This window comes from Ornithodoros turicata, chromosome 2 (assembly GCF_037126465.1).
Source record: "Ornithodoros turicata isolate Travis chromosome 2, ASM3712646v1, whole genome shotgun sequence".
NCBI lineage: Eukaryota > Metazoa > Arthropoda > Arachnida > Ixodida > Argasidae > Ornithodoros > Ornithodoros turicata.
Window position 1 is genome coordinate 75,334,755 of NC_088202.1, and position 13,479 is coordinate 75,348,233.

Consider the following 13,479-nt stretch of genomic DNA (forward strand, 5'->3'; position numbering starts at 1 on the left):
CCATGTTATCAGCGGTAACTCTCTATTGTTTCAGTGAACATGCACAATCTTTCATCACGGAACTGGCGCGGGGTAAACGGAAAAGCTGTTTCGAAGAGTTTTATGTGCAAAATCATATTGGGCCTAGTTGAAGCGTACGGCCGCTAACATGAACTCTGTGCTGGGGCAGCTATGATTGAGAACTTTGTGTGCGGAAGAGCTTCACATATTCCATGCCTCGAGGTCGCGCTCGTCATAGGGCGTATTTGCCGAGTTAAGGATAACAAAGAAATACTGTGCGTTCTATTTCGTCCTTGCTGGTGTTTATTGCCGCTTTTTTTCACCTGTTCTGCAACTTTGATCAAAGCAGCTGATCGTCTTCTTATGTCACTTTCTGGGGATTCCGTTTTTTTATATTTTTATGCGTTGTTCAAAAAAGAAATAGAGGACGAAGGGATTAACGAAGGGCCTGTCTAACAGCAGGCCAAATTGCTTACAATATTCTACATTCACGCAAGTTTCATACAGACATGTCTTTATGAACATACCCTTTTCTTTCCCTGCTGTGCTGCAGTCGCCGACATATGCCATCTTCTGTTGCACTGCAAGCGGTACGCCGCCCCCGAGCCCTTCTCGCCACAAGTCTCACTTCCCTAGGCCACAGGGAACTTTCCCTGGCGACGCTGCTGGGACCTGTCCGGCACTCCAGACAGTGGGCAGTCACCCGAGCCCTCCTGTGTTACCTGAAGGACACTGGCCTGCTCAGCAGCTTTTGAGCCACCACATCGTCCCCTGCCATGCACTTTTTCTTTTCCTTTTCTGCTTCTTTTTCCTCTTTTGGGAATAGGAAGTCGGCCTTGGCCTGTCTGACCTTTCCCCCTTTCCTTTATCTTTAATATACATATCCCCCCTTTTCTTTAGCAGACACCATCCTGCTCCGTATCTGGTGTCCACCGAGAGGCACGCACTATTAATAATTTGTAAGTCTGTCTATGTTCTGTTCGTCTTTACTTGTACGTGCCCCTGTAGGACAAAGCTTTTTTTCTTTCGAGATATTTCGTGATCTTATTTATGGTGTGCAGGTGTCTGGCGTCTGTATGTTTGGAAAAATAGTATTCTCACAGTGACGCTCTGCTTTCCCCTCTTTCTTTTTCGAACGAATTTATTGCCTACGCCTATGAGTAATGATTAGCACAGTTATGCAAAGATGAAAATTTATGTCTTACTTATTGCCTTGCTTTTCACACAGCACATCATTCTGTTTCACTTATTTTCGACACCTCCGCACCAAATGCGGTATATGCTACAACACCCTGCTGCAGTGATTAATTTCGACCTGCAGTTTCTGAATGATACATTGTCCTCAAAGAACGCGCAAACAGTTGTTTCTTGTTCTCCGGAAACTTCGTACACACTTTCCGAATTTCTTTGTAGAAAACGCGGGAGAAACAACCAGGTAATTTGACATGCACGGACTCTGAACTCCGCCGGAACATTGACGACCTCCCAAGCGACACTATCCTCAGACAGTTGAACTCAAATTCTCTCTATCCGCATTGTAAGCAGACGTGATCTGGATGTAAGCCCCGCTGCATGGTGTTGTGTTGCTGAGGCGCTATTGGAAAGACTTCCATTGTCTTCAATTTGAGGGAAGAATGGATAGCTGTATACGAAGAAGCGCTTTCCTTGCACAGCTCGCTTCACTTTGTAAAGGGGAACTTTAGTGAAGTAAGAGACTATAGGCGCGTCGGGTTCCCATGCATGCCTTAAGGATTCTTGGAAGTAATTCTCTTATTCCGTCCATGTATCATTTCACGAACACTCCTTGACTTGAGAAATTGATTAGCTTCTTTGGGTGATCAAGGAGCGGAGCACGCACGTCATAGCTGTAGATAAGTGAACGAATAAAGAATCCCTGTACGTGACTGTTGTCAGCACTAGTGCGTAAAAAAAGCGTAGTACGATATGATATGTTACATTTATAGAAATAGCTGCACGAGTGCCGCTGAGCATTCCCAACAGAAGACATTTGCCCGCGCCATTATACATTTTAAGACGCCGTTGTGCTGTCGTGAGTATTGTCCATTACCAGAGACCTCTATCCGTGCTCAAAGTTTCCTCAATAAAGTAGTGCTTGAACTTCAACGCGCGCTTTTATTTCACTAACGCCACTCAAATAGTACTTCGTCGAGGAACGAAGCTTCTTCTTCTCAGCCGTGTTCCTGGCTGGTCATCTGAGGAAGAAGCGTAGTTGGCACCCTGCATTCACCGGCATCCTGGCCGCCGGATGCGCTGTCTGGGTGTTTCTCCTGGGTTTTCCTCGGACCCTTTAAAACAAATATCGACACCGTTCCATGTGAAGTAGGCCCAGGACCCACGATCCCTCTCTGCGATAGCTTGACGTTGCCTTGGGACGTTGAATTGGGTATTGTATGGGGCAGGAATCAGGGATTTGCCGTGCAGTCATGGCAAACGTATAAGAGGTCGTTGTTACTACAATCCCAATGCGACCAGCCTTTGGAAACCTGAAAAAACTGAACCCACTCCTGGTTCGGTTCGTACCTCTCATGTCGCACCAGACAGTAATATTCCATGAACACATCCACAACAATATTTGGGCGCCGTCTATTCCTGGACGTCCTAGGCTTTGCTCTGCTCAATGTTTGTAGTGTCTTGCTTTTCTCTGCGATTTACGTACCACCTTTACGTTTCCAAGTTGTAGCACTTGTTGCAATTCGCCCCATAGCGGCTTGGAACCGGTAAACACCATTTTGCCGCCCAGGGAGACGCCATGAGTTACTAGAGTTTGGGAAGTTAACACTTCGAAAGAAGGACCTACAAGTACGTCCCAACCTTCGTGCTTTTTGTGGAAGCATTCTCGAGCACACAGACAATAACCGCCGAATTCATGAACGAGCCTCGACTCGACGCTCCGCCTCGACTCCAACGAGTGGAGGAAAGCACCACTCCTCCACTCAAAGAGACCATGCGTTTCATGAACCCGTTTCGGAGATTCCCCCGCCAAGGCGGTCCTCGAGAGACCGTCCTCAAATAAAGCTATACTCTCGTCCCCAGCTGTCTTTCGGGACCCCTCGAAAATGTTAATTATCGTGCTTAAAACACACTTATGGCATGAAAAAAAATGTAATTCTTTACTTTATTTCGACCAACGTGCATTACAAATACAAACACAAAGGACTGCAAGTGTTTGAAGAAGGGTGCAGGTGTTTCGAACAGGGAAACAGACTGATAGGTTTCCTAGTTTTCTGGTCTGGCAATTACAACCACAACAGCAGCAGCTAGCTTAACGGCATGGTCATCTCGTATCAAATAATATGAAAGATGGTGTCACTGCTTGTCACTCTTCTATTATGTTACAATATGTGGCGTGCATGGCTGTTTGTTAGCGGATTGCTACGTTTACCCAACGCCTTGAGGGTAGCTATAAACAATCAAACAAACAGAAAGATTTTACAAGAACGTCCCGAGCAAAGAATCGGGGAGACCATTGTTGGGAGTCACCGCGAGCATGTCGTACGACCTTTAATGGCCCTCGTTCGCGCTCTGCCTAAACGGTGGAGCCTGTTATCCCAACCAACAAACGGAATTCATATTATTGGAACAATAACTGCAAAAAAAAAAAAAATCATGACTATGACCTGGGTGACACTATTGGGACATCTCCCAAATACCCTAAAAAAGGGGGCGGGATGCGACAGAATTCTCGGGACCGTTTGAGACGAAAGATGGACGCTTTGCCGCTTTGTCTTCGATAGCAAAAAAGAAAAGAAAAGGAAGAAAGGAAAACGAGAGAAAAAAAAAAACATGAATGAAAGATTTGTTGAGCCGTTTCGGTGATAGCTGGAGCAGGGGTTGGGCCAGCTTGATACAGTATAAAGATTACGCAGAAACAATGAGGAGGCAGATCAGATGTTTATTTTTTTAGATGTCCAGTCAATGCGCTGTTTCTTTTTTTGCAGCACTTTCTGCGTGAAAACATCCTTCAAACATACCTTCTTTGTGCTAAACAGCGCGACAGAAGGAAAATTTATTACACATTGTCTTGAAAAGTGTGCTTGCGAGAAGGTGTGGGAGTTTTTCCACAACGCGACACAGCGTCGTTTCTGACACATTCACAATGCCGTGGCAGTTGGAAAAGTCCTAACGCCATAAAATCACATGTCGACGGACAGCCGTAGCACAGGAGGTAGCGGCAGCCCACGATTGCACACATTTTCTTCCAGCAGCAATACATCCAAAAGGCTTCGTACGGTTGTCTTCATGAAGCGGTACCGTATACCATATGAGGAACTCGTGATCATCAAAATGTTCAAAAGGAGTTTGATGGCCCCTTATTGAACGTTGTCGCTCAGTGGTACTGTTGTCAGCACCCAGTTAAAGGCCATCGTGGGACAAAACGCAGTCGATGGACGCAGCGAACGACTTATCTTCCGCCATGACACCAGCCAAACTCGAGTTGAGGAGCATTCTCGAGGTAGCACCGACGCTACCTCGAGATTTTCGAGGAATGCGCGGAGGAATTCCTCCACTCGAGGAGCATTTCGAGTCAAGGTCGATTTATGAAGCGCAAAACCGGCTTCGAGGAGTTTTGAGTCGAGGCTCGTTCATAAATTCGGCCGTAAGTTATGCGTCGCTATCGATAATTTAAAAAAATGAACAAAAAATGCAAAAGCAAGAAGATAGAAAAAGATATAGTCAAAGAGGTCCCAAGGTTAGTTAAGATATTCAAATATCACATCATCGTACTTGCCGAATTTGCATTTTTATTAAACCACTGTGGTTCCAGTCGAAGCACCATACCGTTGCAGCGATGACTCATAAAATTCAATGCTAGCGCGGGAAATTATTTTTGGCTAATTCTGTCGACCCTGGCTACAGGGGAGAGAGAGAGAGAGAAAGTTTGCAGGACAAATGTCAGAAGGAACCCCTGTAATCCGGTGACATGTGGACATCCGGTCAGCGGAATAATCCTCTTATGATAACACGTGTAAACCCAGAGATGGGAACCGTACCGTGGCTTGCTTCATCTTGCAACATATCGTCATTTGGGCACTTGTTGCCATGCGATATCGACCCGGAAAATAATGTGACACGTAATTTCTTCTTGACTCTGTAGACGTTGATATACAGGCGAATAAAATGGGGGAAAAATTATTGTACTCTTTGGCGCACTGATAAACATGTACGAAATGCGATAGCATCGCGGCAGACGAACGATGGTCCCTGCGGTTTCACCGTTCATGATATCCGCGCAGCACAATGGCAAACCCGACCATAGGCTGATATGGGCCTCCTGAAGAAACATTAGTTTCTTAGTTCACCTGCAAACGCGTTCACTACTTGTTGAAGTCACTGTACTCTTTGGTGAGCGTTTCTGGGCGTCTGGCCGTGTATAATGACGGCACGGTTTGTCGCACGCCGCTTCCTAGCATTATAACACAAAGAACGCACAAACAGAAAACACAAGGGAGAGAACCGTCACCAGCTTCTTCACCAACTATCCCCACACTTTTGAGCTTCATTACTATTATTCTTAGCATTATGAGCCGCACGCTACTTACGTTCCTCATTTTCGGTCACCGCGTCTGCATCTTCCGCAGCAGCATATCCGGCACATCTGCGAGATTCGTGCGCGTATGCTCACCAGCACATCGCCTACGCTGTAGCTCCGCGGCTCTCCGCGGCGTTCGTGTTGCCAGTCGACATGGACGACATCGCGTGAAAGGCGTTGTGACACATTGAGCGACTGGCGGCATGGCCGAGTGGATAGAGGGATCCGGTCGTTTCTCCTGGTTTTGGGGTCATAAACAAAATACAGAAACCGACACTGAAGATTTTTGTTTAAGTTTAATTTGTACAAGCTTTCGCGTGGAGGTCCACGCTTCCTCAGGTACAAAGTGAAGTGGTGACACACATAAGTATATATAGTATAGACATATACACGACTAAACACACTGCCGTACAAAGGAAGGGAATTTAGCGCATGGCATTTGTGACGTGGTAAATTCTGAACCATCTTCCACGGAAGCTGGCCATAACACCGTCTTTAATCTTTCTGATGTGACCCTCGACCAGGCTGAACTTAGTGTACTCTCAAAAGGTCTCAGTTTTGTACCAATGGAGCGTAATATTGATGAATTTGAAATTTTGCACGATCTGCACAACGTAGGTAGGAGAATGTACCTGAAAACCTTCTTTCACGGTAAACCTAGCTCAGATGCTACGCCCTTCCGAAACCCCTCTAGCTGGACGCCGGACTCCTCTAAATCTAGCCCCCTCATTGATAATTACATCAAGGCCGTTCACAATGATATCAAGACTAATTTTTCGAAATCTACTGTACACACTGATAACTTGTCTAATTGTGAGAAAGTGGCGCTACGAAATCTTAAAGCCCGTAATGACATTATCATCAGACCAGCGGACAAGGGTGGCGGTATAGTGGTTCTCAATACATCCGACTACATCGCAGAAGCGGACAGCCAGTTGAGTGACCGCTCGTTTTACAGAGCTATCGATCAGGATCCAACCCATTCCTATTGTCTTCTTATTAATATGAAAATTGATGAACTCGTCACTAGTAAGCTGAATCGAATATTTATTTCACTTGTCTACGAAATGTTCAAAATATCACAAAGCCTGACTGCTGAAAAATCTCAGACTAGTGTGCCACACGGTCGCCGTCCTTTAAAAACAAAACGATGTCATTTACCTTCTCCAGTTCCAGTATACAGAAAAAACGCAATTTATGTACTATAGGTGCATTAACTTGTGGTTGCCTAACTAAGAGAAGTACACTATGTATAGATGAGCCCCGTTAGTCGTACACGTCCGTTGTGAAGAGCAACGTGACGGCAGGACCACTGTCGCAAAAACTCCTGCTCACCCAACAAAAACAGTCTGTGTTCTAAGTAGTCTGTCACCAGTTGAGTCACCATGGAAAGTCTAGGGTGCATCAGGCGGTTTCTTCTATTCTGAGCTACGGCTGTGCAGCGAAATTTCCAAAGCGTAAAAGCTGTCATTATCATGATTAGCTGTTCGAACCTTGTCCTCATCTGTTGCATAGGCCGATACCGAATGGAAAAACGGCGACACACGAGTGTCCACAGAGTGTTTGCTGTGACACACTCTCGTAGCACGTGGTCACTATTCTCCTCGGCGCCGCAGTTGGAACATGAGGGACTGCTGAGAAGACCCCATCTGGCCAGTTTGTCTTTCGTTGGCAATATCTGCCAACTAGCTTTCCAGAAAAAAATCGCTCACTTCACTGTTCATGCCAGTGGGCTGCCTTCCCTTCTTGAACCTGCCCAAGTGTGCGTCACCTTGTTCGATGCTCTTTTAGTGGAAGAGTTCATCGCATAAGCGAGAAACTGTGGCGAGTCGAGGGTCCGGATCAAGCACAGCTTCCTGTAAACGATTGAATATCTGACTACCTTTTTGTAAATCAATAATGGTTCTTCAACCACCGGACATCTGTTTCCGAGGCCACGTGGCACTAGTACTCTCCTTGATGGTCCTAGCCAGAACAGTACCAGCGGCCGAGCAGGGGAGTCAACTCGCTCCAGAATGTGCAGTACTCCTTTCATGGCAAAGATAGAGGAATACAACTCGATACACGGAAAGCTCCAGCCACCTTCTGACTTAGGCCATCGCAAGATGTCCCGTGGTAACCAGTGTTTTCTTCCGTTCCAGAAAAAATCGAAATACAAGAGAGTTGATTTTAGCTGTGATTCTGGCTGGGGGATACATGATGCGGGCAGCATGCCACAACTTGCTACAGAACACGGACTTGATCAAGAACACCCGTTCTTGGAAAGAGAAGTTGAACTGCTGGGCCACTTCAATTTGTCCAGCAAGTTTCTCCAAGATCACGATCCAGTTTCGCTCGCTGGCTCCGGCTTGTGTGAAAAGCACGTCGAGGATGTTTATTTCTGGGGTGTATGATATGTCTGGAGGAAGTGGCTCTCTGAAACCCGCCACCGTAAGCGCCTTTGACTTTCGTAAATTCAGCTGGGGTCCCGAGAGTTTTCCATACTGCCGAAAAATCTCGAGCGTGTGTGCTACACTGTCGCTGTCCCTTTGAAATAAAACGATGTCATCCATATAGGCTGATATTTTAACTTCTCCAGTCCCAGGGAGAGGAAGCCCATTGATGCGCGCAGATAGCGCAACATTACGAACAAATGGCTCGAGACTGATTATAAAAAGCATGGGGAAGGTGCGTCTCTGCTCCATTAGCAGTTGGTGCAGATTGTCTTGTGCCAGTAGAGTAGCTGCGCCACCTCTTTTAATTATCTTAATATATGTTCTTTGATTTTGAGTTTGGCAATGCACTTTGCTTTCTTTTCTTTGCCGGCTTGTACGCACGCTTGTCGCCATTGGTCCTTACAGTCATCCCAACGTCTAGAAAAGTTCTCACTTGCCGCTTGCGTGGTGGTTATAACACCTGTTAGGGATTGTACGGCATCCGGCTCTCGTAATAGCGAAGTATCAAAACGCCAGAAGTGTTCTTGAAACGGCTGAATTTGAAATCCTGTAAGTTCAACTAGCACAGGGAAATGATCTGAGACGTGGCCTGCGGCAGCTGGAAACGTCAAGACTTCACAGCCTGAAACATTTTGTGATAAGCAGTCGGAGACGTAAAAACGATCCAGTCGTGAGAGTGATGCCCCGCGGGACCATGTGTGACAGAACGTATTCGGGTGCACCAAATCCCAGCAGTCTTTCAATTCGAATTGCGCAACGAGCTGGCGGAGTTCACGCGCGTGCCAAGCTGGCCGTAATGCCCCTTGGCCTCGTGTTTGCCTTTGTTTGCGTCCAGGACACGGTTGAAGTCGCCGGCGAAAATCACGGGGTGGGGGTCGAGCAGAAACACATCGAGTTCTTTGAAGAAACTGTTGGCATGTCCTTGACGAGCTGGAGCGTACACATTGATTATGCGCACTTTATCTACTATTACAAACTCAACGAAAATAACGCGGCCTTCCGTGTCACTTGTGAAAGTGCATCTCGACACCAATTGATGCCGAAGAACAACGAGTGCAACCCCTTGTGATCTTCGAGTCACAAGAGAGAAGAAAACTTTCACATTATGCTGATTCTAGAATTCTACAACGTCATTCCACTTCGTGAAGTTCGTTTCTTGAACAAGCACAATGTCACATCCTTCAGCAAGGGCTAGTTGTAGGATGGTGTGCTGTTTGGTGTCGCTTTTGAGCCCTTGTGCATTTAACGTTAGTATTCTTACTGACATAAAAAGGAAAAGAACATTGACGCTTTTAGTCTGTAGAACCATCACTAGTTTCTGAAGAGCTGCCTACTTTCATTCTCTTGCTGCTTACTGGACCTGAGGCTGACGACGATGAATCGCGATCACTTTGCAGTTGCAGTGTAAGTTTAGTTACGCCATTATGTTCAGGATTAGTGTTCTCTAGAGTACCACTTTTCCGGTCGTTAGCAGCACCTCGTGCTACGCTTAACCTTTTGACAGCTAATGACGCAGGCCGCCCTAGTCGTTGGGCTACTGGATGACCACTGGTGGTTGAAACTTGAGGGTGCGGCAACTCCAAGGGATGTCCTATGTCGTTTCCGCCAAGCTGTACCGGATCCTCAACCTTCTCCTCTGCTTCAAAGTTGCTAGGGCTGATTTCAACCTCATTGTCCTCATCCAACATTGACGAAGACTCACCATGGCTGTCTATGGCTTCGCCGTAAATAGTTGTGCTGTCGGTTTCCTCCCCGCAGTTCCCTGATTTCCGGTCGTCATCCACAAAGTTACCGCTCGAAAGTTCAGGAGCACCAGCCGTAACCGATGCCACTATGTTTCCTTCCTTTGCTGCTGCAGAACCTCACTATCATCGTTGTTGGTCTGCATTGCGGACACAGCTTCTGCAAAAGTTTTACGCCTGGTGCAGTCCGCCGTGGCATGATCCTTCTTGCATTTCTGGCAGCGACTTTCACACTCCGAGACTTCACGGCCAAAGTTGGAGCATCTCCCACTGAAAGGTTCTTTGCAATCTGATCGGAAATGTCCAGCTTTCTTGCACCTGCTGCAGACTCGTTGGACACCATGGTAGTCACATGTCACGCGGTATCCCATAACTCTAATAAAGTTGGGAACAGGATTGTCGTGTCTCATTTGTATTTGTACAACACGGTGCCTGTTCCTTACTGAAGGCCTGTCGACTGTGAATGACCTCTCCAATTTGACTATCTCCCCATGCGGGGATAGTGCTCGTAACAAGTACTCATCGGGGGCAAATCCAGGCAGGTGCATGCAGGTTACCCGGACAAGACGTGGACCAAGCGACTCTAGAGCTGACTCCTTGCCGCAGATGACTATGCCACACCGAGCGAGAAGCTTGCTCAGGGCAGCTGACGAGAACACGGTAACTTGGAACAAGGCACCGCCTTGATGCTGGACCATGTAGACCTGGTCCAGGCCGACTACTTCCGCCGCACCGTCGATGACGTCAACCAGAGATGCTTCAACGGGAGCCCTCACGATAAACGCCAGGGCTTTTGTCGGACAGAAGTTCGACGATGCCATTCTGAGAGCTCTACCTCCAGGGTCCCGACGGCGAGTCAGAACCCAGGTTCAGAGCTCACAGGCCTCCGATGACGATGCAAATTCTTGCATCCTAAGAACGTCACACCGGGTAATTTTTATCTTTTGATCAAAGTTCATAAGCCCAATAACCCCGGGAGACCCATTATTTCAGGAATAAACACAACGACAGAGAAATTATCCTTAGTTGTTGACCACTGCATCAAACACATCCCATCCCTTCTTCCATCCTTTGTCAAAGACACAAACGATTTTCTTTCCAAGGTTAACGCTGTCCATGACCATTTCAGTAACCATGCTGACATTTTGTTGGCAACAATGGATGTCGTTTCGCTATACACTAACATTCCCAATGACGAAGGTCACTCTTCTTTTGAATACTTCTTTAATTCTCACCCTTCCGATATTCTGCTCACGCCCGCTATCATTCCTCTTTTAGAACTAGTTCTTAGTTGTAATAAGTTCGTATTCAACAATCAACACTTCGTCCAAATTCATGGCGCTGCCATGGGCTCCCGGGTCTCACCTAATTATGCCAATTTATTCATGGGTCGCTTTGAAAACTCAGCCCTTAATTCTTTTCCCCTCAAGCCACTCAGGTGCATCGACGACATTTTTGTCCTCTGGTCTCGTGATGAGGCATCTCTGCAGTCATTTTTTTATCACTTCAATTCTCTGCATAACAAAATTAAATTTACCTGTAACTATATTCAAGGCCATCCATCAACTTCCTTGATGTGACAGTGTCATGTAAATCTGGTAGGCTGACCACTGAACTATACAAGAAACCAACGGACAAGCGTCAATATCTCCACTATGAAAGCTATCATCCTAACCACCAGAAAAGAAGTATTCCATATGGTCAGTTCTTGCGCCTGAAACGAATCTGCTCAGATCGGACTGATCTTGTAAAACATGCTCAGCAAATGGTATTTGATTTCCAAAAAAGAAATTACCCATGTGAACTCATCCATGACTCATTTGCCAAATCATCTAGCCTGTCCAGGGAGTCCTTATTCACCCCGAAACGCAAAGAAGACTTAACTAATGTAGTTTTATCCACCACATATCATAAATCACTTGTCAATACCAATTCCATTCTTAGACGCCACCTCAATATATTACATGCTGACGAGGAATTAAAGGAAATTTTTCCGACTCCCCCATTAGTAGCATTCCGTAGATCCAAAAATTTGCGCGACATCCTCACGTAATCATGCATGATGAAGCGCTCGCCGGGTTGTTATCCCTGTGGTAGTACACGGTGCCAGACCTGTAAATTTATCGCGCCGTCCACCATTGCCCGTAGTACTTTGGGTGACTTCCTTTTGAAAATTCGTCATTCACTCCACTGTAATTCACCCAATATTTGTTACTTGATGTTCTGCTGCAAGTGCAATTCACAATACATCGGTGAAACCTCCAACACAATGAGAAAAAGATTTTACGGCCACAAATTTGATATCCTAAATGCCTGCCAAACTCTTGTCGGCATTCATTTCAATCAACCTAATCACGATTTTGTAACTGATTTGAAAATTATATTGCTAGAATATGGGTTCCGCACCGACATTAAACGTAAGAATAGAGAGTCCTACTTAATTTCGCAATTCAAGTGTCTCACACCAAATGGTCTGAATCTTAGTCCTGGCTCGTTATATCCGCTTATGTAAATTTAATAGTTATATATAGGGTTCGTGGTTTTCGGCATTTTCCGAAAAATGCCGGAAAACACCCCCCGAATGATTTTTTTTAGATTCGGAATATTCCGAAAAAATCCGAATTTCTCGTATCTTGACAGCTGCCATTCCTGGAACCGCAAAGGGAAATCCCCTTGGAATCTCCCGTTGTCGACTATATTTCTCGAGCGTGGCATTACCTTCGGGCTGTGCCCTTGTTTCGTTGTGCTTAAGCGCTTATAGGAGAATAGCCTCAGCTTTGGCAGCACACGTACTTAGTGACACACCTATCTTTAGTGAATTTACTATTCAGAACCTTTGTGGTCTGTTGTTGTCGGGTTAAAAAGAGATCACGAGTGTACGGAGCTCCCAAACGGTTTCAAAAGCCGATCGCTGATCCCCTGCCCTAGCCTTCTAGTTCATTTGTGTGTTCTTTGTATTCCTCTATCTACTCCGCTCCAGTTACCACTTGGAGTGACCCTTGTTTCCGTTCCTGAGGCACTTCAAGGCACTTCGAGGCACTTCACTGTATGAGGACTTATTCTTATTTGTTCTACGAGATGAATCTCGTATGGATGATATAAAGCGCGAGTTTTTCGAATATGCTGCATGCCCTGCCCCTCAGGTAGATATATCTCCTATTCAGTTTTAGACGACCCCTTCCAGCACATGGCCTTTGTTATCGCAGTGCGCCTTAAGCATACTGGCTATTCCTGTTTCTAGAACTAATGTTGAGCGCGCGTTCTCTAAACTGCGTGTTATTAATCGCAAGGAGCGAGCCGCTATGACAGATGCGAGCATGATCTATTACAACAAGAGGTAGTCTCCTTGTTTGCTGGTTTGGCACAGGCAATAAAAGACATTGTTAATGAAACCATGAATCAATTCACTTCTTTTCGATTCGTTGTTACTTCGCGCGCAAAATAGGCTTTCCTTCATGCGAAATAAATAGATGCCCGTATTCGGGCATTTATTTTTTGGGCGGAATATAGATGCCGAAAAAATCCGATTTATAGTCCCCCATATAAATGCCGATAAACACCCCCCGAATTGGGTTGAAAATAAATGCCGAAAACCAGAAACCCTAGATATATCTATCTTTATTTGTGCACAAGTCTTGAATCTTCGCTTCAGTCATCGTCTGGCTCTCAGTCAGATAATCCGTAACCTTCCCTTTTGTCCATTCTGGGCCACTCGTTTCCCATACTCCTGACCCCCCTTCCGCGAAACTGG